The sequence below is a fragment of the Bactrocera tryoni genome, chromosome 2 (genome assembly GCF_016617805.1).
Source record: "Bactrocera tryoni isolate S06 chromosome 2, CSIRO_BtryS06_freeze2, whole genome shotgun sequence".
Taxonomy (NCBI): Eukaryota; Metazoa; Arthropoda; class Insecta; order Diptera; family Tephritidae; genus Bactrocera; species Bactrocera tryoni.
Window position 1 is genome coordinate 1,911,305 of NC_052500.1, and position 25,780 is coordinate 1,937,084.

The 25,780-nt window shown below is 37.9% G+C and overlaps 1 protein-coding gene across 1 annotated transcript in view; it reads right to left on the bottom strand.

Annotated features, from left to right (window-relative positions):
- The window catches only part of LOC120768562 (mucin-17), a 127,460-nt gene that overhangs the window by 81,671 nt on the left and 20,009 nt on the right, over positions 1-25,780 (bottom strand). The window lies entirely within an intron of this gene.

A 25,780-nucleotide genomic window follows, 5' to 3' on the forward strand; every position in this document is an offset into this window, starting at 1 on the left:
ATGTTTCGCGCACTTTGCTCAACTTATGGTTGTTGTTGTTGTAGCGGCAAAATTCTGCCGAGTTGACAGTCCTTGGCCGGATAAAAATCCGGGTCCGATCCGGTTACGTAGACCCGAATGTCGTGGGAACGGCTCAACTTATGGTCAAGATAATCGGTCTATTGAGCGTACTATTCGCAACACCATCAACTATCTTGAGACCTAGCATTCATTATTGGATAATATTCGACCGCATAGACCTCGTCTAGCATGCAGTGAATAAAATATAGCAGCCGTAGCTGAGAGTGTACACGACGACAGTATAGAGTCGAATCGGCGCCGTTCGCGAATACAGACTGACGTATGGAACGACTTGGCGCATTTTACATAAAGATCTTAAATTGAAAGCGTACAAAATACAACTTGTGCAAGAACTAAAGCCCTTTGACCTTTCCTGGCGACATCGTTTCACTTTATGGGCTTTCTACCCAAATTTAGTTCAGCGAAATCGCCACATTTCTGAGCAACCTGCAGAGATTCAAGAGCTGCCATTTTATCCAGAAAAAACAACGGTTTGGTGTAATTTGTGAGCCGCTGAAATCATCGGTCCATATTTCTTCAAGATCTCGATTTAATTCAGGACCTGTGGAAATGCTCGAACGACTCATCGAAAATTGGCCTCAACAGATGAAACACCTGAGACGTATCCCCGACCAATATTTGAAAGAGATAATCTTCAAAATATAAATATAAATACCAAAGATTGTTCTTCCGAATGATAATAAACATTTCCCACAAAATTTGAAGTTTCTGTGTTTTTTCTTTGAAAAAATAAGAAACCTCGAAATAGATCACAATTCTTCATATAAATATCTCACAAACATAAATTTAATTCAACGAATATTTCTGTCAATGTAATCGAGTATTTTTAATTGATGGCAATCAAACATGTCCACCAGCTGATTTTTAGAAAACTGGGCCCATATCTTTCTCGCATAATATTTTCAATAATTCATAACTAGATTTTGCTTTCTGCAGTTAAAAATCCGTTAATCGATTATCTGACTCCAAATGATAATTTTCGTCACACTAATTACACACAACAATTATGGAAAAATTATGTAGCTTAGTATAGGTAAACAAGTTTTGTGAATTGATTTTTTATAAAATTTATATTGAAATGTTTAGTTATACTCAAAAGTTGCTGGCGCAATGGCGGACATTGTCGCGGTTTGTTTTCTGAAACTCCTAACCGTTTCGCTACTCATATCGGTGACCGAATGAAATTTGCATTTGTGAAATCCTTACAAATATCTATCTTTTAGTACTCCAGCGGTCTGCAAGTTGTTAAAACACTAAATGTCGAGTGCTTTGGCGCAAAGTCCTATATTCGTAACATTAGCTGTAATTTGAAGCCAGTGAATCGCGATAAATCGCTGCTTTATATGGACGCCGACGTAGTTAACACGCTTAATTTAAGTGTAAGCTCAAGAGTACCTGCATCTCCTTACAAATCTCTCTACGATCTCAACTGCATTTCCAGATCCACTTGCAATTATTCAAAAAGAACGACGCCAATAATTTCCAGCCATTTTTGTTAAACATCCGAGCTGATGTATGCGATATTATGGACAACAAAATAAGCTCGTCTTACATCTCAATCATAAAGAAAATTTTAAAAAATACCACAAACGTACTTCATCCTTGTCCTTATACGGTACGTATAATTTGGATATTACCGGATATTCGATACGTAAGCGCTGCCTTTCCCTAGGGTCACTTGATGGCGAGCGGCTTGTATTTTGATACCAAATTTTTTCCACTCAACCCACCCTTGGGAATATATAAAGCGGTCGCAATTTTCTATAATGTCATCCCAGGCGACTGGGTTGGTAAGATTATCTTCCAAGGTGAACTTCGAGAAGCGCAGAATAAGAAAACCAGACCTGTGACTTGATAAGTTGACATAGCTTATAAATATGCATAGACGAATGTAGGCAATTGATTATTCCAGTTGATGTTTCGTGTTTTAACAGTTTGTGTGCATAATAAATAATTTTTTTATATGTTGTTCTTGTTGTTTTATTTTCTAAATTTGTTGCACAGGATTCTAAATTTATGAAATATTCAAAAATCTTCCATCAGCGAATCAAATTGGGTGTAAAAACCGCATCTGAAACATTTTCTGCAGAAAATTTGCAATCTTTACGGTGCCAGAAGATTTCTACAAACACACCTATTACTTCCTTTTATTTTGCGCACATTGGATGTTCGTGGTAAAACTGTTTAATTTTCCATATTCAAGAAATTAATTGCAATGGGAGGGCACAGCATTTACATACGCTTTTGTATACAGAAGTAGACACTGTGTAGCTTTAGGGAGCGATGCTAGTCTTCGTCAATATTACATGTCCATTCGGTTTAATTGCAATCGGAAATGCCACAACCGTCAACTCGGAGCGACAGCAGCAACGAATTCTGTCCACAATTTCTGCATAAGGCCTGCACTTTCTACAATTGACAACTGCCTACAATTTGTCTACACGTGGAGAGTGGCGATCGAACAAGCAACTTGCTTGCATAAAGGAAATGGGGTTGGAATAACAGTGACTCTGCTAACTTAACGAAGTAGCACCACATTCCCTTGCATTGCATCCGACTGAATAAATTTGTTGTTGCTTTCACATGTAAATTTTTTTCAGCAGGGAGTAGAGCTTTAATAAAACAAGCAGCAATGTGGCGAATTGAAAACCACTATTATTATGATTTAGCTTGATTTTTTGTTTAGAATGCACTTAAAAATCTACAGGTACCCAGTTCATCTTGGTCATTATTTGCATGCTTCTTCTTCGAATCTCGAGAGTTTGTAATTAAATCAACTTTCTTTGAAATCACCTTTATAATACCGCCTTCATTTCAGTTATTTTCACTTCCACCTGCCGGCGCTGGGTAAACCACTTCGGTTGCACGTTCTATTAACCCAGTGAAAAACAAACAATATGTGCTGGTGCTGCTGAGAATGCCTGTCGGCGCTATTAAAATATGCGCACTTTTAATAACATAGAATTCGCAAAGCAAACACGCACACACATGCAATTACATTAGAGCGGGACGATTTTTTAAATATTAAAAAAAACACGCGGGAAGTGTGCTGCGGATCATACTGAACAACTTTGCCTAAAAGGCTATGGGTCTTAAGCCGGTTTCAAGCACGCGATTTTTAAGACGAAGTTTAAAAATATGAATAATCGGTTGTATTGTAGATATTTGGTATAGTCAATATCAAAATGCATTTACGTCCTAAATTTCATTCAGATATCTCAAAAACTGACGAACAAATTTTTGTAATCCCTAAACAACTTCGCCTTAAAAGCGCTGTCTCGAAAACGGTTGTAAACCCATAGTCATGTAGGTAAAGTTGATCAGAGCGATCCGCAGACCCCTAACGTATGTACATATATGCGATTTTTTTCAATTATTTGGGTCCTTATAAATCGACCCCCTCTAATATACATATATGAGTTTCTGAGTTGTTTTTGTTTACCAGTCTCCATGGCATGCTTAAGTAAAGTGCAAAACAGATGTATAAAATGGGATAAAACCCGAAATTTTCATAATTTTATGCAAGCCATATTTTGAATGCTGTAGTCCTCTGCGTGTGTGGAGCTCTATCTTCAAAAGTATTCAGTAAATTCATTCTCAGAAATAATTAATTTGCAAAAATGCTTGTTCTAATTGGTATATGTCAACAACACAGCTCGGCACATACATAAAAGGAGACCCATTTAAATGAATTTAGCTGATACAAAATTAGTGTTTAGCCCTAAGTAAAATATGTTTGTATGTGTATGTAAAATATTCCTAATAGGGATTCAAATGTATAAAGAGGAACGAATTTATTTACATCTTTTATTAGTAAAATTACACTACTCAACAAATTTGAAAGAAAATTTTACGACTGATGTGCTAAACGGTTTGTGGGGTATATGAGGTGTCCTGATTACAGTTTCAGTTCAAAAATTTGCCATCACGTACAGCTATTTTTGTCATTTTAATAAAAGGTGGCTTGACTACAATACACAAAATCCTACGTGTTAGAAAATTTTTGGTATCATTTTCGATTTTAACAGCCCAAAATTATGAAAGAACAACCTCTCACATCACAGTCGCAAAATGACTGGAAAATAGTGCAATTTTTCCACAAACATCCTGTTCGACAGTCGATTTTATCATCAACTGTTGCGTTGCGTCTGTTACTGCCTTTTCGCCCATTTTATGCATTTCGCCAAGCAACTTAATGTGTGCGCACAAATGAGCCACCAGCCACCGGCGATTGGAGCGGCCACAAATTTTGCCCATTTAAATGAATTAGTGACACTCGGATTGGCACTGTGGACTGATAGTGCAAGTAAGTATGTAAGTAAATAACGCTTTTTGTTGTTGCTACTCGTGCGGCAACTGTAACAGTCTGCTGGTTTTGTGCCCACCTGGACACAACAGCCCCTCCAGTGGCGCTCATTCAAAGCTCCCACTTTTACGGTAATTATGGCATTTTTTGCTGTTGTCATTGCTGTGCTTGTTGTTGTCACCGTGTGTATGCTGGTGAAATAACAACGCATGTGAATGTGTATGTGTACCTCTCCACCTGCACTTGCGACGCACAAACGTTTTACTGCCGACGTAATTGCAACATTATAAATAGTCATTTGTTGCTGCCACATGCACGGCTCGTACAACATGTTGCTGCCAATGTTTTTCACTGCATTTCACGCATGAGTTATTAATGAGCCGCACAGCACAGCACACCACCAACAACAACTATTGGAAGTAACGAGCAGTAACCACCGCACTTGCAGCACTGCCTCGGCACCTTCGCGTTGCGCAGATTCTGTGCTTTTATTCTGTTTTTGTAAGTCCGTTATCAACCAAAACACTGAATACAAAACACATGTAGTCTTTTAAGTGAGACACTTGCTGTGGCAGCCGCTGATGGCGGGTCGATACGTAGGCCTAACGCCGCCAACGCCGGCCACGAGACTTACTGCGGACGCATGAAGTCCCCTTTGGGAAATTACTCTGGCTGCTAATGTGGCTTCGACTAGCGGGTTGCTGCTTTTCCGCACACATTTTTCCCTCACTTATAAGGTGTTACAACAACAAATATGGCGGCGCAGAAATTGCAACGTCCATACTATTTGAAGGCGCAAAGTCTTCGGTACATACATGCACTAGTGCCATTTACCGTTGTGGTTTTATGTATTGCTTTTGGCGACTACAATCAGGCCGATCAGTAACAGTTCTGTATCTAGTTTCTTTAGTTCACCGAGGCATAAAGTGTTGTACTACCGAATGATCTGGCAGTGTGAAGACTGTAGCTTATGTATTGATTACGTCGTCCCGTGTTAAAAGCCCTACTTTTCTACCACATCGATTTCATATACATACTAGTATAGACTCTTCTGGTTCTTTATTACCGTAGACACCGCTTACGCAGAGTTTACAAGACTCGAAGTTCAGCCAGGTCCTTCTCCACCTGATCTCTCCAACGGGGTAAAGGTCTTCCTCTTCCTCTTCCTCTTCCTCTGCTTTCTCCGACGGGTAATGCATCGAATACTTTCAGAGCTGGAGCGTTTTCCTCCATATTCACAGTGGCCAATGCGCAAAGAACCATAAATCTGCCGCAAAACCTTCCTCTCTAAAATTCGTAACGCCGACTCTTAGATGCTGTCATCGTCCAAGCCTCTGATCCATATAACAGGACGCGAATAATATGTGACTTATAGAGTTAGGTATTTGTTCGTCGAGAGAGGACTTTACTTCTCAATTGCCTACCCAGTCCGAAGTTCCTGTTGGCAAGAATTATTCTGACTTTGTTGTTGGTGTTAATGCTGGTTCCAAGATAGACGAAATTATCTACGACTTCGAAGTTATGACTGTAAACAATGACGTGGGAGCCAAGTCGCGAGTGCGACGACTGTTTGTTTGATGACAAGAGATATTTCGTCTTCCCGCCGTTCACTACCAGACCCGATTGCTTCGCTTCCTTATCCAGTCTGTAGAAAGCAGAACTAAACACATATTATAAATATTTAGATACCAAGGACTAAAGAACAATTTCTGTCTGCTAAGTCATCACCGACTTGGAGAACACTTGAAACCAGTTTCTATATTTAACAGAAGACACCGCTGAGACGGACAACGAGTAGTGGCCACCAAACGCCTAACTTTCCATGCAAATTTCTTAATGCAAAAATTAATTCGCTTAAAGTCTTCTTTGGAGAAATTTTGTTCTTCAATTTGGGCGTCATTAGACATTATTTACTTTCTTGGTCCATTAATTCTTTTCAATTCAATTACCGCCTACTCTCCAACTTTAGGCACAAATTGGTGGAGTGCCATTACCAAAATGGTAGAAAAATATTAGAAATGCAAACAGCGACAATCTCATAATTATGTATAACTGCCCGCACACTCTCATTACCGACTTTTTGTCTACATTTTCGTCACTCAAAATCAATAAAGCAACTTTTGCTTAATTTTTGCACATCACTTTACCGCTCCGCGCCGCTCCGAAGCTACGCCGTTCCAGTCCGCTGCTTGGTGCCCGTATCAACAATGGGTGTACTCAGCCAGAAACGAGTGTAGCGGCGGCGGCGGCATGTGGAGCGTCAGACGCACCAACAACAACCTGAATGCTATGCCATTAATGATTCCGATTCTGATTGCGAATTCATGTTCTGTACGCGAGCGTGTCTATGATGAGTGCTCGAGCAATTTTCACTACCTCCCTCATTACGGTTGTGAAGCAGTTGTTGTTTTTGCAAGAGCATGCATTTTCATGCCATGGCTTTACTTGAAATGGATTGTACTTGTTCACGCCATGGCCATGAGTTTTCTGGTGCGCGCTGAAATACATTTTGATTTGCTTCCGTTTCGCGCAGTTCTTCTTCATTTCGCAGTGTGGCAGCAACACGGCATTTGCTGTTGCTGCAACAAGCCGCAAGTAGCTTTGGGCGCTTTGAGAATACCAAGGCGATTATGTCGGTGGAGTATTTACTAGATCATTATGTGAGAATATCGAAATTTAATTTGGCTCTTTTACAACACTGGCCCAATGTAAAATGTACTGTGGGATGCAAAGAGCACAGCATTTGCTCAAGCACAAATCGCAGCGACATACATACGTGAATATATCACTGAAAACCTCTTCTAATTCTCGTTCTACGTTGTGCACCGACTATATATAGATTTATTTGTCAATGCTGTGGCTAAAATCGCCAACAAGTGTTTGCAGTTTTGCTTTACGTTTTCCCAGCACTTAACTCTGGTTTGCTGCTGCCGGTTGAGCATTGCTGAAAGCGCAAAAGCTGCGTCATACATTTGTGCTCGGTTGGCCCCGCCGCGCCACCACACACATCCATTTGCAACCGCTGGTTGCTGGCTACTAGCGGCTGCAGCAGCGACTAATTTTAGAATTTGAACTAATTTTTCACGAAAGGAAGTTGCTGTGCTGTTTCACACGCCGATTTCACAGTTGCGAGGGCAAAAACAACAAATAAATAAACCACAAACATACACACATGCACACAAATTTACCAGCAAACGTAAAGGTACATATGTGCCGTTATGTGTTTGTGTAGTTGTAAGCATCATACGGGACACAATGACGTGGAGTATTTTTAGCTCTTGAATCGCTTCAATCTTTTCGATTTGGACTACTAGTGGCGGCAGTGCACTTCAGACGCCGCAAGGTGACCAGATGCAGAAAATTTTCGTAATAAATTAAGCAGATTTCATTTATTTAACATTATTTACTAGTGACCAACAAAACATGACTTTACCATTTGGTGCTTCAAGTTACAAACTGCTCTCGCATTGCTGAGGGTTTCTTGAGTAAGTTTTTCATGTTAGATGTGCCCTTCGTGATTTAAAAATGCCTGCCGAAGTATTCTGGATAACCGCCAGAAGGTATTTCCAAAATTCGATTTACCCCGCCCCGGACTTGAGTTCCTAATAAGACTGAGGTTGGTCACAAATAATATTATTGTTCGATATTTCTTTACAACTACTTGCATTTGTCAGCGGAGATTTAAAACAAGACGTCGCAGCCGATTGAAAGTTGCACCACGTCAACGCCCCGGCTCACACCGCCTTTCTTGTGAACAGCTACCTAACCCAGGCTGGCATCCCAATGCTTTCGCAGCCATCCTACAGCCCAGATGTGGCCCCACAGACTTGTTTGTTTTCTTGCCTAAAAGGCCGGTGCAAGTCAAGCGTATTGAGATCCAAGCAGCATGCTCAAGGCTATTCCGGAGAAGGCCTTCCGTGACGCCTTCAATGCTTGGAAATCGCGCTGACAGCGCTGCATCGACGCAGATTGAGCCCATTTTGAAAGTTTTTAAAGAATTGTAACGATTGATTCAATAAATTTGTTTAAATCGACTCAGTCCTAGTGCTTTCCGGAGAATCCCAGTATATATCCAAGTAGTTATTCTAAATGATACGCTCAAATGTAACTGTATTTTACTAATAATAATAAAAAATATTATGATTATAAATTCTCTCTCGAAGCCTTAGCTATCTTATCTAACGCAAATATTTATGGCTGCCGTTATCTTGAAAGCCGATAAACATTAAATTTAATTTAATTAAAATTTCCTGTTTTCACCAGATTTTTGGAATAAATATGTATTTTTATTTTTATTTTTTTTGTTTTTTGGTACACAGCACTTTAAGTTGACTCAAAGCGCTAATTGCTTTTCTCGCAAACACCGCTGTTCAACACTGTTTTGATACATGCAACAACAAATGCATTGCGCTTATCAACTTTAACAGTTAAAGCCGACTTTTGACAAATGCGACAAAGAAAATTTCACTCACATGTGTGACACCGCCGCCATAGAGACGAACTTTGCTGCTCACGCAGACACATGCATGTACATGTAAACAACAGCAAATAGCTTGTTTGAATGGCACGAACTCTGAACTTCACCTGGTTGTTCGCTAAGTACACAAAATAGCGCAACTTAAATGACAGCAACAACAGCACCAAATGCAACGAAAACTTTTAATTTACCACACGCACATATAAAGATATCCAATAAATAAAATAGAATCTCTGAGACAACACAACACAAACAGCACAAAAATTAAGCTGGAAAATGAGATAATCAATGATTTGTTGCTCTTTTGCTTGTTGCAGCAATTAAAAGTTTCTAACAATAATAACCTAGCGCAACCACAAAAAAGAAAAACAAATTTAAGCACGATTTTCACAGGCGAACAATACTCTGACGCAACACGCACAGTTCACGAAACACGCTGCAGCAGCTCCACACACAAAACACAGCGGCGACACATTGCGGCATCGCCTGTGGCAAAGGCAACACCGCATGCGGAGCGCCCAGCCGTCGAACAATTGCTGAGAGTGCGAGTCCGTCGCCGAGCTGGGCACACGATTACGAAATTGCACACACACAGCCATAAAGTTGAGAAAATCCCAGCAACTTAAGAATGAAAAGGGAAGAAATGCAAATAAATTCGGTTGGATAAGTTTCGGTTGTGAAAAGTGCGGAAAAGCGCCGAAGTGGGCGGTGCACGGAGCAGCTGACAATCCGAATACAAAATTTGTGTGTGGAATAAGAGCGCGTGAATTGCATAAACTGCACGTGACGCATAGCCGGTCCGGTTGATGGAGTAGCACGGCGTGCCTACTAAACGCAGCCACAACGTTGCTCTCGGCGGCGGCAATGATGGATGCGTTGACAAAAAGTATAATTTATTGTCATTATTGGACTGATGAAACCGACTGCAACGCAAGCACACAAATACCTTCTACATATACATTTTCATGCTTTATGCTCCTGCGTACCCTGCAAGAAAACTCAGTAGTGTGAAGCTAAACCCTCAGCTTTTGAGATATCGAGCTGAAATTTTGCACCCGTCCTTTTCTCCCCAAGAGGGTGCTTATTTGTTGGAACCATCGATATCGGATCACTATAGCATATAGCTGCCATACAAACTGAAAGATCTGAATAAAGTGCTTGTATAGGAATTTTTTTCATTTGACGAGATATCTTCAATAGATTTGGCATGGATTATTGTCTAAGGCTATTTTATCAGATCGAGTCACTAAAGCACTTAGCTGCCATACAAACTGACCGATCAAAATAAATATTTTTTCCCTTTGAAGGTTGTTATAACTTTAATGCAATCGAAGTCGCCTAGCGCTTTAACATTAGTTGCTTCGGCAGTTTTCTACAGGGTCGGCATATAACGCATATAACGAACATACATACATATGTGACAAGTGTATATAAGTTTAATAGCATAGCTAAGTAGCTGCTAGAAAACTGTGAGAAAAATTAATTGATTTTTCACAATCTGCAAGACGATGAAAATGTGACAATTTTGTAAAGCAGCGACACAGTGGACACGAAGAAACGGGTTGTTGCACCATGGCATTAAGCGTAGAAATGACGACTTCACAATGGGCATCTGGGAAAATCGAACCCGCATGTGTTATATGTCCACAAAATTAATAAGAAGTCTTCGATAAAGCTGAAGTTAATACCAAATTGATTGGCTCTGCAACTTAACCTAACAGTAACAAGCGAAACTTATTTAACGAAGGCAATGAGAAAGCGCAATGTTTGCAAAAGATTTGCTACTGCAATGGATACACATGTTCGGATGACAAAGCCAAAGACAATTTTTAATTAAGTACCACCATTTTGCCCTTCGAAAGACATATCGCACACACACCATTAAACTTGACTCGATAGGACCGCTTAGTCGTGCAGCGCCGTCCTTTGTCCTTAGCAAGTGTACACATGTATTCATAGAGGAGAAGCCTTTAAAAGGGCACATGGTTACTGCTGCTAGTTTAATACAAGTAGATGTGCAACATATTGCTTGTACAGAGGCATATTGAGCTAATAATGGATTTTAACCGGGTCAGCAGTTTGCTCCAGTCGCTTTGACCCCAAAGGGGAAAAAGAGCACCGAAAGTGAGAAGATTGAAATGCAATCGACTCGGAACGTTTGACTTGCAAATGTTAGATGTTGAAGTGGATTTGATTAATTGCCTTTTATTACGATTAACAGCGCTAATATTGAATACTTATGCTCGACATATCTTATTTTATTTTGGGGAACGAAAATTGGCATTGCAAAACTAAAAGTCGTAATTCGCAATAAATTTGTGAAAATATTATTAATTGAAAAGATGAAGCTTTAATAAACACGGTCTAACGGTACCTTCCGTGTTTGCGTCACAAATTCGCAAAAAGCATAAGTAAAGAAACTCTTAGGAAGAGCTCAGATACTCAAGACTAAAAACAACAAGTCAACTTCTTGCAAGTGCCGTCCGCAATGAGTTGACCGGAAAGCTTAAGCGCTTGTAATTAAAGTTTTGCGCAAACGATTCATCCGGTGGTAGATCGTCGGTAAGAAAATGTAAATTGCGCGAAAACTTTGCTGTGGCAAAAGCATAAAAGCAATTCATTATGAGTGACTCCGCAACAGTGCCGACCCAATTATGCGCAATTCACGGTGCAAAGTCCGCGGTAAGCAAAAAGTTTAAACACGTCTGATTTACAACTGAGAGTTTGGCGTTTGATTTTGGCTTTGGAGTTACTTATCTAGGTTTTTAATATAATAGTACCGCATCAAATCGGCAAACTTTAATAATTTCAACTGTCTATTACTTGCAGTTAATAAAGGTCATAACCAACTCAATGAAGTGTATGACCGACCGTCATTAAGTGTGTAATGAGTGGCAACGCAAGACAATTTATAAAAACTTCATGAAATCACCCATATCCCTCGGGCTCAATGTATTACAAACGGACTTTAGATTAGATTCATCATTAGTGCCATCACTAATCACACAAATATCCAATTCATTTATCGATCGTCTAATAAAATTTGCATTGTTGTTGCTGGTACACATTTGTAGAATTGAAATTAATAGTTCCAACACATACATATTTACATATGTCATCAATTGCTCGGCATTCCTTTGTAATTACGCTCACTAATTAGGGAGTGTTTGTCAATTAGTTGATGGAACTGATGGAATAGCAATTGTGACATTTCCAATTGCCGACTTTGTCGATTTATATAATATTATGTCCGTAAGCGCTTAGTGCAATAGCGGTTCTTCGAAACAGTTGATATAAATGACAATAAAAATAGCTAATGCGTTGAAAATAATTAAATTAGCGGGAATATTTCACAAATCCAGCGAAAAAAGCCGTGAAATTTGTGTGATTTTGAGGTGAAAATTGCAGCTTAGCCGTTAAAACAAACACTTGATGTATGTAAATCTTACTGAATGGCAGCGGCGTACGCAGGAAAAAATTTCAGAGGGGTTTTCTGTTCAAAGTTCTTCGCTCGAAATATAAATATCTCTTTGGATATTGAAAAGAGCAAGGCCTTTCAAACGGATTTCGCTAATCGCATTTCGCAAATAATTTTTCAGCCTGCAAAAAGCCAGTAGAGTTGCAACGATCTACGGATATCGTCATCTCACCATCAAAATGACTATACTCCGAGTAAGAACATTGATCTCGCTGTAGAACAACCAAAGTACGATTCGAACCAAAAAGAAAGGGTTAATTACTTTATCTCGTGATTGTAAGAGTTTGCAACAGTTGCCCATCAGCGACAGCATGAAATTCGTTCAACACGAGACAAGAAATGCAATGTGAGACACGCTTTTTGACACTCTTTAGCGACTCCGACGAACTCCTAGCACTCACACAATGTTTGATGAAGTCTCGAACAACCGTTCCCTGAGTTTGCCTTCCCTCATGTAACCGTCTCAAAAGATACTCAATATGCCATCGAATGAACTATGTGTCGACGTCGATAAAAAAATCATCGCTAGAATAGAATACCTGCGATTGAAATCAATTTAAAATATTGCATAGAAATATTCAGCTATTTTATACCGCTAGATCTTTACTTGAACTTAGCATTTATTCTTTGCAACTTCATGAGGATCTGAACCCCTAAAACCCCCCTTTGCACACGATCCAAAAAACTTAACGTTTATTCTTTACAGCATCAGGAGGGCTTGAACCCCTAAAACCCATCTTTGCGTACACCTCTGCTGAGTGATGTAAGTGTATAGTATGTAGTAAACCAGCAATGTGTTCGCAGAGCAAGTAAGGCGCACAGTTTTCGCCTTCGACTGCAGTTTTTGTTATGTGTGCGCCGACCGCAAAAAATGGAAAATTTTGCTGAAAATCAAAATTCAGCGCGAAACGAGCACGACTTCAAAATGATATATGAATACGCGTGTATTTATCGTATGTATGTATGTATGTGTGCGTGCCGCGTTGCATACATCACTCTGCTTCTGGGCGCATGTAACTGTCTGACTTCCCACTTAACAGATGATATATACGCATATGCATGGCTGTGTGTTCGCCGACGTGTGTGTGTGCATCCTCAGGTAATTTGGCGTCAAATATGCGTGAGGCAACTGTACGATCTGTGCGCGAATCGCTTTCATTTTAGGCAGAATACACGACTACCAGTTAACAGAGCATAACCGTAGCTCTCAGCGCACATCAGAAACTTTTCGCAAAATAAAAATGCTTAACCGCAAGCAGAAATAAAAAGTATGTAGCAACAAGTATTTTTATTGAAAAACGAAAACGGCCGCCGGCACATGAGTGTAGCTACGCCTCGTGCGCCCGTACACATGCATATACGTAAGTATTGAAAGATATGACAAAGTGAATTCAATATTTAAGCGATGTCATCAGCAAGTCGAAGCACATTAGTCAGAGTCATCAAAAAGTGCGAGTAAATAGTAATTTGTTTGTGAGAACAACAACAACAAAAAGGGGCGTCAAAATTGTACGTCAACAGCAATTATGGAAGTGCTTCCAAAAACCACATGCCACACAAATTAGTATATATTGCGATGTATAAAGAGTGTCATCCGCCCACTTAGTGATTAATGTAGTCGAACACCTCTCACGAAACCATTGCTTAGAAGAGTCTGCTGACAAATTGGATCATTGAAAAATTGCTGCATGCTACAGGTACTTCTCAAGCTCTTCGAGTATTGGTGAAATCCTGGCTCAAGCCAGTTGAGACCATCCATCCAAAGCCATTCACTGAATTTTTCGTAACTTGCCCAGTGACATATGAACGTGACTCTGTCAATATTGACATAAACTGAGCGTTTATATTTAGTATTTCAAGTAAATATCCGTTACTTAGTCATAAGCACACTTTGTTACGCTTGTTGCTCCGCTAATGCTTATTGATCCACCCCTATCTACAACAAAAACAGCGCTAATTTGCATATGTGAAAATTTATACATAAAAGCCGAAACCTACATTTGTTCCTAATCACTGAAAAATTATCGCAAAACGATTGTTTCATGCAAATAAACAGACACTCGACAAACGACTTCATACCGTTCGAACAGCCCACTAGTCACTAGGCAGAAAACACACCTACATATGTTCATACCGAACGATGCTTCATTTATTTCTTAGCACGACTTTTGACGCAAGAGCTAGTGTGTGCTCGTAAAGAGATCGTCGACTAAGCAAATCTACGCAATAGTTTAGCGGGTAAACAAATTTCTTTTTGTAGCAAAAATATGCCGGCGATTTCACACTCCCCCTCTGTGGTTGTCTGGCGCGCAATAGACGGAGCCAGCGCTAAACGATGTTAGGCCAAGCGCTTACAGAGATTTCAACACCGACCGGAATTCGCGCTAAATCTTAGCGGCCAACTCGTGTATATGAAAAGCAAATTAGCGCAAAGTCAGAGCTTAGAAGTAACGCTCATGCCCATAGCCTAGACAAGACAAGTTCTTACAGTTCGAGACATTTGAAGGGATTTCAATTAGCGAGCAAAAAAATACGTCTTCAGTTGTTAATGCTTTCCTCTTATTTTTGGGGCATATAATTAGATAATTTCAACATAAGTATAATTGTGGAAGTATTAGTACTTAAGTACCTATATACATGCGCCAATTTACGCATCGACACCTCTTCTTGTGGCCATGAACTTGAGCACCACAACTTTCATTGTCAATGCCACTTTAATTGTAAGTGAGTTTATGTGAGTAGGGATTTAAGCCCAAAACACACTCTTTAGGGATCTAATTGCATGTCGTACTCGCATATTAATTGGTTACACGCTTAATTCTTGAAAAATAGTTTGTCTTTTCACAGAAAAACACGGCATTAAAGCCTTTCGTATTCACTAGAAGCCTCTTTTTTTCGGAGCTGCTATTAAACCGCTTAAATTTATGATTATAATCGTTTAAGCTTACAACCCACACAATTTTGCTTATTTTTTGAATATTTTGGCAATTTTTATTTCGGCTTAACAAAATTCTTTGAAGTGGCTATTAGCTTTCAACCATTCATTATACCAGCCTCCAGCTACTTGTTTCTTATTATTGTGCCTTCTTTGTTGCGTAATTATGTACATATGTATGAGTGTATATAATGTACATATATTAAGCGTTAAGCGTCAATTGAGAAGTATTTATCATGCGTAATTGATACTTTTGGCAAATTATATGCGGCTTTTGTGAACTTTAGCACTTTGAATTGAAAAGCATTGAGCTCGCAGTCTCGCTTGATGGCGAAAGTGCAAATATGCAAATTATAAACGCAATTACTTAGAACGCTTAGAATTTTTTTGCATGGCAATTTATTTTATTATCGTGACTAAACGTGTGATTAATTATGTATGCCGAGCTTTTTTCCGAACATGTGAATTAATAACAAAACGAAGGTAAACATGGAGGTATACATCGTCGGTTTAATATGTATGTATGTTTAATAAGATATATTAATACGTATATTAAGGGGATATTCTAGTCTAGAAATAAAAAAAAATCTTAGTTTTTATATTGGGTAGTCGAAAAAGTATTTTCGTATTTCGTCAATAGATGTCGTTGCACTCATATATCTCCAGTGCTACCAATCACATTGTGTCATACCATATAGCGTTGGAAAGGTGAGACTTTAAGCTTGATTTAACCAAAAGAAACTAATTTCAGGGAAGTGGAAAAAGAGGTTACGGCTGTTCAAAAATGAGTGCAAATAATGAAGAAATTCGCTATATTTTGAAATATTTGTATAAAAAAGGGTAGAAAGCCACCAATGAAATTTGTGAATTTTATGGAGACGATGATGTATCAGTTCGTGTAGCACAACAATGGTTCGCTCGCTTCCGTTCTGGAAATTTCGACTTACACTGATGAAAGTTTTACACTGATGGAATAAGGTCTCTAGGGGAAAAACGGCAAAAAGTGGTCTACCAAAATTGTAGATATTTGTTTATAAGAAGTAGAAAAATCGAATTATTTGTTGAAATATATACAGGTAATTTGCAGACTCGGCAGCCAAACTGAAAGGTTCAAACGATAACCACGATTTCTTTGATTTTACTGTACCGATTTGCGGACATTTTTCGAGAATCTTTTTTATAAACCTATCTGTGTCTGTAACTATCCACATTATCAAATTTTAGTTTTTACTATTTTTAAAATTTTAGAAACAATAAAATAAGTGGTACAAAATTTTTTTTTTTGGTTCAGGCAGTCGCAATAACGTGAAAGAATATTTTCCTACATTTCCATTGTACCAGACATTGCAACATTTTCATATTCTAGATAAATATTTTGTTTTTGTTTTCCGATTTTTTTTGAAATCGTCTCACTCTTCAATCAATTACTATTTTTTTTTTTATTTTTAACTGTTTTTATTTTGTTCTGTATTCTTTTTATTTTAATAAATAACTAATAAAAATATGACAAAAAATATAAACTTACTTTCTTAAGGCAATTCAAAAATTAGCTGAAATTCATGTTTCGAAACTTGAACACCCGCTTCATGATAAAAATTATAAAAAATCTTATAATTGAAAGCAGTAATTCAATAACTATCATAAAAAAATTGGAAATTGTTCTCAGATATAATAACCAATATATAACTATTTTATAACTCTAATTTTGGTTCAATATGAGTTTATGACCAATACTTAACCATTTTATAACCAAAACTCAAACTTTGTTTCAATATTTGTGATTTCTATTATTTGGTTTTTTTTCGCTTATATACTTTTGAAAACGTTTACGTTTACGTTACGTTTTTTGCATTTTAGGTGACGATATCCTAATGACACAACCAGCTGTTATGTATTTTGAAAAAAAAAATTTAAAAGTAAATTTATTTGTTTGAATTTCGAATTTAGTTAAAATTGGAGGATGTAATTTCTGACAATTACAATAAATAATTGCTGTATTGTTAAATACACACAATTATATTTACAATAATGGAAAATAATGAACTTTAATGACTTCTCTTTTTTCCATGTTGTAGTTATAGCGAAATAAATATTATTTTCGGCTTTCAGCGAAGACAATGCAAAAATAATTATAAAAACGAAATTCCTGAGCTTTTTGCTTCCCAAAACGATTGTAAACAATCGCATGAGCTCTAACTGGGAAATTGGAGTAAGTAAATGGATATAACAAGCAATTAACCACCTGTTTAGCGTTTTCGAGGCGCAGAAGGAAATGTTTACTGAATTTAAATGCAAAGTCAATCGCTTTAAATGGACTCGCCCAGTCTGGCCGCAAATGTCTACGCAAACCGCTAGGCAGACGCGCACACATTTTGCGAAAAGCGCACACAACAACACAATAGCACAAAATCAAAGCGAAAACAGCAAACCGACAGAAACGATAATCATCGAGTGGCGGCGCGCAGGAAACAAACGCTTTGATATTCAGTTTCAACACAAAAGGCTAATACCAAGCATTCCATGAAGCACAAACACTCACACACACACATTGGTAATTGAGGGCTATCTGTTTACCGTAAACATTAGAAATTATGCCAACTTTTTACGCAACGACGCCATTGACTCCGCAAAGTCCACAGCGAGTAAATAAACGCGCAAGTAACAAAGCAAATTTTCCATATCCGCGTTAAATATTTTCGACCCAATATGAGTAGGATTACCTAGGGGCAGAGCAGGTGGTGATTATTGTGTGACCATGACGCCGTAAGGCGGCAATGTGTTGTTGCAGAGGTGCGAACGGCGGCCAGAATATGCCACACACGCCTCTTGACTGATAAACGCCTTAAATTAACCTTAATTTCCGACGTTCAGCTCTCACAATATTCACTTCGCATGTGAAGATGGCAAGCGGGCGAACACACTGCATTAGTGGGCCAAATTTATTTGGTATTTTAAGTTTATATGTGTATTTTGAGGTTATGTGTGTGTGGACGCATGCAAAACGGCATAAATTGCTTATGGATGAATGGTGGCAGTAGGCCCAGCACCCGCGGTTTCGTTAGCATGCTCGGCGCGTATTCACACCGACGCGCCAACGAGGCTGCGGGAAGGTGTTGGCCAATGTGTGGCAATTCTCATATTGCCAGCCACCAGCCACTAATGGCCAGACGTACATGTATTATCGCCACTGTGATTTTCAAGCAAAAAGTAACAACGCTTGTTTACACGCAGAAATATAGGCGCATATGCACAAGTCCATTAGCTTTCACGGTTTCACATGGGTTATAAATAATTTAACATAAATACTCCCAGGGCGCGGCATAATTGCTTTTCATATTGCGACATTATCTGGTTTTATAACATTTTCGTTAAAGGGTTATAATATACAGTGTCATAATGCACTACATCCAAGCCCACTACTCTTGGAATTATATTTGGATTCCTTCACCTTCTTTTACCTTAGACACACAGTCCAAACATTTAGTAAATGGAAGCACTTAGTACTATTTATGGTTCTCATATTGCCTTGTTCCACAATTAGTAACATCGATCCAAACCTTTTTTAGCTCTTTTCTTCTATATGCACCTACCTAGCGAGTTTAAGATATTCTATTGTAGAAAAAATCGATTCAAAATTCAAATTATATTTCGGCGATATAAGTAGGTCCAAAATGGTTTGGCCAGAACTGAAACTTTAAACGCGCTTTTCTCGAAACTGTCCTTTTCAAAACGATACCCACGGTTCTACTAAACGGCCTTAAATGAAATTTTTAGAGAATTATCAATGTCTGAAACTAGGCATATCCTCTATTTTTAAATTTACTATTTTTAAAAAATTTTAATCTGTAAAAACGTACTACCAAAAAAAAATTTTTCTGGTAAACGCCATTTCTTGAAAAAAAAAAGTTGTTCAAAACTATTCCGTAGTTCCAAAATGTCTCTAGACTAGAATACCGCCTTAAGAGGTTACAAAGGTTAACGAGTTCCGAAAAAATTTTTGTATTGTCTCATTAAATTCGAAAATAGCTCTAGAATATTATCCTCAATTTTAAAGTGAACCGAGTAATAGTTCCGGAGACACGGTTTTTCTCAAAACTGTGTTTTTTAAGTCGGTTGGCAAGATTTCTCGAGAACTACTCAACCAATTTTCATGACTTGGACGAAAAAGATAAATTTCAGAACTTTTTTGTTAATGGTGTATGTTTGTCACAAAAAAAATTCTAATAAAATATTTCATATTTATATAAGGAAAACTTTTTTGAAAAAGGCTGTTTTTTACCCGTGGTCCATGAGGTATTCCTCTTAAATATTTTAAACAATAGTAGAAGAAAAAAAGAAAAAGAAGTGGTTAAGTGCCTAGCTTGTATCATATCTTACGCTCACATACTCCCCACATCCTTTGAGCACCATAATTAAAAAAAAAAAAACGATTTTTTAATAACTAAAAATGGTAAGCAATACACAAAGATACTTTTAAATATGTAAATACCTCAGAGATAACTATTTCTTTTGCGAGTGCAACAACAAAACATAGCAAATCACAACAAATCGGCACCAAACAAACGCGCCAAATGTCAAAGAGCACAAATCAGCGAGGCAATAAGGCAAAGTCAAATGCAGTCGTAAATTGCCGCAATAAAACTCAGCTTCCACGAATAACAATAACAACAACAAATAAGTAATCATAAATGCAAAACATGATATTGAAATGCCAGAAGAGAGCGGAGCGGTTTGCAAAAGTGCATGTAAGTAATTGAATGGTATTGGTAATGGTATTGCAAAGCGGTGAGCGGGAAGTGGCAATGCCGCCCCACAGGGTTCACATGATTAATCTTTTGCATGAAAAGTTTTGAGAAATTAGTCGCCGCAATTGACAAGCGCGTGCATTGAGCAATAACAACAACAACATCAACATTAAGTAATGAATTAAAAAGAGACAACGGTAAATCAGAAAGTGAAATGAAAAACGCTACCTTGTTGCAACACCAGAAACGACCGGTGTGCGCTGGCAATGCACCCGCACACACACACACATTTGTGAAACGAAATGTCAATGCTTGCAAAAATTACCGCAAACAACAAAAGCGCGTTTTTATTTTTATTACTACACAAATCGTTTTGCTTTTTAATATTTTTCGATTGCTGGCGCGCCAAGCGGAGCGGTATGTGGGTGCGTGTAAGCGGCGGCGGTGGCACGTCAGCAGCGAGTAATGACAGGTGTGCTTGTGCGTTTTCATTTTTATATATGAATAATTGCACACACCACTGTAGCACGCCCCTCAGCACACCGCACCACAGCTGACGCTTGCGGGAGTGTGAGAAAAACGCCCAAACACGTTGTTCGGTTAGCTGCTTGTTTGATTGCGGCTTTTGTTGTTGTTTCTTTGACTAAATACATATATATAGATAAGTGTATATTTGTATATATACTCGCCACTTGTCGACACCACAGCAGTTTTCCCAAACAAATTCAATGAAAACAAATTTAATTTACTCGTTAAACTAAGCGAACGCCCTTCAATCACTCAAATGTGTGTGTAGCCATGTACTTATGTATGTCGAGTTACAAACCCGTGTGTAAATAAAAAATTCTACACTAATGGAATGTCTCGCTAACATACTTATGTACACATAACTAGATGGTTGATGAATGTGACTTATTGATTGAATATATTCTCCAGGTGCTCGGCATATAAATTTTGAAAAAAACACGGTCGAGGTCTGCCGAAAGTTTCGGAATTCTTAACATTTGAGTAGTTTTGCTGATAGCAGATAAGAAACATTTTAAAATATTTTCATCACTTTATGTCGTCAAATATAGTATATATATATATATGTATATATATATATTTACGTCCAATGTACATATTTACAAGCATAGGTGTATATTTTTATAAATGTTTAGGGGGAGATAGAACGCATTGGAATAACTAAAACTAGTTCTGAACGTTTGCGATGTGATAATTCTATTTTACGAACTCGAGCATATTAAAGCACTTAAGCCGCAAGTGTAAATATTTATTGAACTTGTCGGCAGCAAAGAACCTAAAAACTGAACATTAAATATATTTTGAGCAGAAAATAAGACAACAAATGCTAAGTTCGGTCGGATATCATAAGAACATACATATGTACATATATAACCGCAACACAATATGTTCAATACATTACGTAGACTCGTAAATATCTGCCGCTGGCACTTCGGCAAGGTCAACGAGAAGTTTAAAAGAAGTTTCACTTAAGTGAAATGAACCGGCTACTTTTATAGCTACAAGCATACATTTGCATATTACGAAGCTATTGTGCACATAAATACATATGTATGTTAGTATATTTATGCACACGGCTTGTGAAATATCAGGTAAACAATATGTGGAAGCATTTCACATGTGCACACATACATATGTATGTGTAGATGGTAAATATGTATATTAGCGTAAAATGTACACAGAAATGTTTAAAAATGTATACATTAATATATGTAGGTATGTATTGTACATATGTATGTACGTGTTTAGAACAGACTAGCTCTAAGCGATTGCCGCTTATGTTTACACCTCGTGCATAGTTGTTGATGAAATAAATGATGTAAATATGTAAATTTATGCTCGGCATGCTCACGAAGCAAATTATCGTCTTTTTTGCGAACAAATATTACTAAATTTAGCGATTACACAGTGTTTCGTAAACAACCAATTTCGGGGAAACGAAACTTCGTAACTAATATTTTTGAGGTTTCTACGAACACGCTTGTATGTTAACTTCGTTTTGGAAATGAAACACGGATGTTGCGGTTTAATGTTATTTTAGAACAGTTTACAACGTTCTGTGGTCAAGTCGTCATTTCTCGTTTTCATTTTCTGTTTCGGAGTCCATTGTTCGAACCTGCTTGCGAAAAAGGGTTTCCATGTTGCTCGAAGCACACATATTATATAAAAATCGTATTCCAATGAACATATAAAAAGATTTTCTTTAACATCCACGCTCGGCAGTCAATCTCTGAGAGATTTTCGCCGTGGGGAAGCTTTTTATTGAATTCATCAACCATTTTAAGGCCGCTGGGGGCTACCCATTAGTCGGTCAGCAGCAGGGTTACGCCATAAATATGAGGAAAAGCAAACCGAAATTAATGTAAGCGCCAATTAATACTTTGGAAGGTCAATAAAAACACCTATCTCGATTCAAATTGAAAATGTAATAGCTGTCTTCGATTCGCCAATCGAATTCGCCAATGTGAATTCGACGTTTAAGTAATTTTAAGTCAAGAAAATACCAGAAATTATACGGTAGGATTTTTATAGAAGTGTGTATAGGATTAAACAATTTGCATATTTAAAACTCAGTTTCAGTTTCTAGTTTGTATGTTTTATGGAAAGAGTTTAGATTGCCTACTCATTTCAACGCCTTTTCTAAGGGCTTTTTGTGTATATATTTAATACTTTAATATTAATTTGTTGTAACTCAATACCATATGCAATACATATATGTACATATGTATATAGCAATAATATACTATATTAAACTACAAATACATCCGGTAATTGATTAAATTTAATTGAAGATTATGTAGATATGTTTGTATATATGAAAATATATATAGATCTGTATTTTATGAGGCATAAACGGAGTCAATATGTCACTCAAATTGTCAACTTAAACGTAGCAATGCAGCTGCATGTGTTGTTGTATGTCTTTGTTGCTTGTGGTGTCGACACACTATTATGACAAGTGTCACAGAACTGTCAAGTCTCGGCGACACGCAACCGAATGCAACGCAAAGGCAGTTATGCGACTCAAAACGCCACGCATGCAATGTTCTAATTGCTCACCGCTCATCTGTGTTGGCATCTTGGTTGCTGCTTGCTGGTCGCTGCTTGCGGTGTTAATACAATATTTGTGCAAGTTGTTGTTGTTGTTATTCCAATCTACCGCATATGAATTCATTCATAGCGAAGTGAGCGAGTTTTATTGCTGCTTTGTTCTTCTTTTTGTTTGACTCGCTATCAATGCGAGTTGTTGGCGCTTGAATGCAACACTCTTTGTGGTTTGGCATTTTCGTTGCCGTAAACAATTAAAAGGTAAGCTCGTATTTATTACTTGTTTATATAAATTTATGTATGTAGGTACGAAATATGAAGAACTACAGCAAAAGTGGAAACCGAAACGTCTGCTTGGCACATAAAAATCTCGACGTGGAAGACTGCACTCGTGCGGTGCGAGGATTACAGCATTTACAAGCGATTTTATTGTAAATATAAGAGTCGGCTAACGGCACGGCGATTGAATTGTTCACTTCTATGAGCAATGAACACGAATGCAATGAGTGACCAACTGTTTTATGAGTATTTGAAGTATTTAAGTTATAGTTACATATATGGGCTTAGGAATGATGTATCAACGGCAGGTGCTAGTTTCTTCTTAGCCTTACAACATTCAATATTGTACTTATAGAAATATGCACTTTTAAGTCAAAGTCATGCGTTTTCCCATGCACATCATCAATGTGCACTTAAACTCAGTGGAATCCGTTTCAATCGCAATGAAAGTATTTTGATTATTGAAGCAAATGTAATTCTAGGAAGCCACGAATATTTATTTAATTGTACTTGAGGCACAGTCTGACTCCCTGTGGCACTCTACAGAGTGCTACAGCGATCAGTCAACGGTCGGCGGACGCTGCAGGTTGTCTAAAGTTTAAAAACTTTCATGTCTTAACAGCGCCGAATTGTTGCTTATAAAAATATGTACATACGTATACATAATTAGTTCAGCGTTTTGTTGTAAACATGTGTCATTGTATACCAAAATCGTATCATCAATTGAGCTTATTATTGCTTACGGTTAACTACATAACCGTAAACAACAATAACAATAACAATATAGATATAACCAATCTTTAACCAATATAACCAATCTTTAACCAATATATAACCATTATATAACCATTTTATAACCAATACCAAACTTTTGAAAAGTGATGTTACGTTTTTTTGCATTTATACTTGTTTAGTACATACATATAACTGATCAGGGTGACGAGACCAGTTGAAATCCGTATGAATGTCTGTTCAGTGAACACTGGGAAAATGGAATAATGATAATAATCACGCCCACTCCACACATAATGATTGTGTTAAAAATTACTAAAAGTGCAATGAATCTATAAATGAGCCGCAAGCATTAAATTGGACAACCAGGATGGAAGGGAAGGGTTTTATAGGAGCCGCTGTAAAAATAGTACAATGGGCGTGGTGCCACCCACTTTTAGGTGAAATCCCATATCTCAGGAACTACTTGATCAATTTCAGATTAAGGCCCAAAATTGTCGGAATGGGACTATAGTTTTCAAGAATCGGTCAATACTTCCCTTATATATCTACTCTGAAAATTTCCGAACTTCCAGTTGACTTCATACCGCACATATCGGTCAATATGTAAGAAATCCTCATGAAATTCCGGAAGAAACTATTTCTAATAATAGACTATCTTCTTTCCTGTGATTGTTAATAATGAATGCAGTACTTCCTACTTTTAGTTAAAATATATATGAAACAATAATAATAAATATAAAATCCTGCTATATGGTGCAGAGGCTTGGACGATGAAAAAAACTGATGAGTCGACGTTACGAGTTTTCGAGAGAAAGGTTCTGCGAAAGACTTATGGTCCTTTGTGCGTTGGCCAAGGCGAATATCGCATTCGATGGGACGATGAGCTGTATGAGATATACGACGACATTGACATAGTTCAGCGAATGAAAAGACAGCGGCCACGCTGGCTGGGTCATGTCGTCCGAATGGACGAAAACACTCCAGCTCTGAAAGTATTCGACGCAGTACCCGCCGGGGGAAGCAGAGGAAGAGGAAGACCTTCACTCCGTTGGAAGGACCAGGTGGAGAAGGACTGGCTTCGCTTAGAATATCCAATTGGCGCCACGTAGCGAAAAGAAGAAACGACTGGCGCGCTGTTATTAGCTCGGCTATAATCGCGTAAGCGGCCAGTAAGGAAGAAGAAGAATAATGAAACGGTTACACTCGAAGTGAGACCTTTGTTTGCTTTTATTTCTCATAAAGTCACTTCAGATATAAAATTTTATTCTATTTAAACAAGTGGCAAAATTATTGTGACAAGAATAAATATTGGTTTCAGAGTGTTAAAGATAAAACTTTGACAGCAGAAACGTGGAATATTTGAAAAATTTAACAGAAAAAACAACTAAAAATTCAGCCATAAAAGTGGCATAGTTTCGTGAAATAAGGCAGACGCTTTGTATTCGCAATGCAATTACTCGCGAACATCCACATCGATATATGGGCGGTTTTCTACTAGGCAAGATAACGGAAACGCCACTTGTTTAAAAGGAAGACGTGATGATAGAAGCGATAAGCAAATATCAAATGTGTATAGTTGCTTAATAAATAGTTGTCTGATAGACGGACTTTTAGCAACACTACTCAACCGACAATCAAGTAACCCAGATAAGGCGTTGTGGAATGCGAAAAC